At 41.9% G+C, this 1,898-nt stretch overlaps 1 protein-coding gene across 3 annotated transcripts in view; it reads left to right on the top strand.

Annotated features, from left to right (window-relative positions):
- Nucleotides 1-1,898, top strand: part of LOC105981208 (ral guanine nucleotide dissociation stimulator-like) — an 11,044-nt gene that overhangs the window by 5,060 nt on the left and 4,086 nt on the right. The window lies entirely within an intron of this gene.

The following is a 1,898-nucleotide window of genomic DNA, read 5'->3' as shown; positions in this document are numbered from 1 at the left end:
AGATGCCCCTCAGTAGATGAACAGATCAAGAAAATGTGACACACACACACACACACACACACACACACCACACACACACACACACACACAAGAATTCTATGCCTCCATAAGAAAGAATGACATCTGTCCATTTGTTAGGAAATGGAAAGACTTGGAAAAAAATGTATTAATTAAAGTAAGCCAGGTCTAAAGAAACATTGGTCCCATGGTTTCCCTTATTTGCAATAACTAGAATATGTCTAGGATAAGCAGAAAAGGTCTAAAGCTATGTACATATTACCATATAAGATGATGTTAAGTGAAATGAACCCCAAGATAGGGACACAAGTGTTTTTTTTCTTGCTATTGCTTTTAACATACTTATAATGTAGTATGTGATTTTTTTTTGTTTCTTTAGTATGTTTACCCCCATGGTATAACCCCTGCTTTCACTCTATTGGATTCTGGTGTCCTACATCTTGTATATACACTTTTCTAATTTGGGGAGGGGAAGGGAAAAAACAAAATGCTGAAATAGGGATACAGGTTGACCTATTGTAACAATGAGATGTACAAGACACTATGTTGAAAATGAACTTTACAACTTCAGTGCGGGGGCAGAAGGGGGGCGAGTAGTTGTGGAGGTAGGAAGGAAGGAATGATAGGGGAAAAACAAAGGAGGAGATGACAAAGTTCGATAGGAAATGTACTCATTACCTTACTCATGTAACTGTAACCCCTCTGTACAGTATTTTTACAATAAAAATGTATTAAAAAGCAAAAAGTAATCAGAGCTGGGAGGTCATAGGAAGGATGCCTTTGGAATGTCCATGTCTGTCTATGCGATAGAGGGTACTGAATAATTTTGGGCTGATACCAGCTGCATAATCCAGGAAACAAAGTTTATGGACCTCAGATTGTGTCTTTATTGAGATCTGTCCAAAGGCCTACACAGGTAACTGAGATGTCAGTTAAAATAAAGTTATAAATTTTAAGTTCCAGAGTAGACAGGGTCAGCACCCCTGAATCAGATTGAAGAATTTTCTTGGATCTTAGTCCCCTAAATATCAAGGGATCAGAGTCATTTTTGGAAGATGAGGCGGGATAAGGTTAAAGGAAGAGGCATGGAAAACAGTGGTAACAAGTGTGCAAGGGTGGAGACTGCATTTGTGAGCAATAGTTAAAGGTTCAAGCCTTCTATGTCTTGTATATCTGGTTGTCACCAGATATACAAGTTGCCACAGACCATTGCCTGAAACTGTCATGAAAATCAGTGGGGCCTCAGCCTGCCAAACCTACCAGTCTGTGTAGGTGTGACAGCAGTAGGTGTGACAATCCATTGAAGCCATTGGGAGACACTATCCCAGCCCAGCCCAGATCCAGCCCATCTCTTCCAACCTGGAGATTTCATGTGGAAAAAGGATGGCCTGTTACTATCTGCTGGACCTGCTGCATGAACTCTAAGCTTGTCTGATGGGGTGTGGGAGGGGGTGGTGTTTAGGATTTGGCCCAAAAAGAGGATGTAAAAATCAATGAAAACCAGTGGGCAACATGAGAACCAGAGGAGCAGGAAGCTTAGCCTGGCTGGAAGTCCCACCACATGCTGGTGCTGGAGCGGGCAGGGCATCAAAGGGTGGTTAGAGCAGTTGGAGTAGTTGGGCAGTGGGTGGCTTGGAGCCGGAGCACCCTCTCTATATTGGTTGTGGGTTGCAATGGGAAGGACAGAGAAAGAAGTTCACCCCCTTGGAGGTCACAGCTAATTTTAGTTCTGAGGTAGCCCAGGATAAGGCAGTCACAGTCCAGCTAATAAAACTCCTTTGTCCTAGGAATTAACTTAACCAAAGAAGTGAAGGACCTCTATGATGAAAACTTTAAAATCTTGAAAAAGGAAATCAACACAGAACTTAAAAAATGGCAAA

This window comes from Dipodomys ordii, unplaced genomic scaffold (genome assembly GCF_000151885.1).
Source record: "Dipodomys ordii isolate 6190 unplaced genomic scaffold, Dord_2.0 Scaffold11, whole genome shotgun sequence".
Classification (NCBI taxonomy): domain Eukaryota; kingdom Metazoa; phylum Chordata; class Mammalia; order Rodentia; family Heteromyidae; genus Dipodomys; species Dipodomys ordii.
The sequence above is the reverse complement of the archived record's forward strand: the minus strand, read 5'-3'. Positions and strand labels throughout refer to the sequence as shown.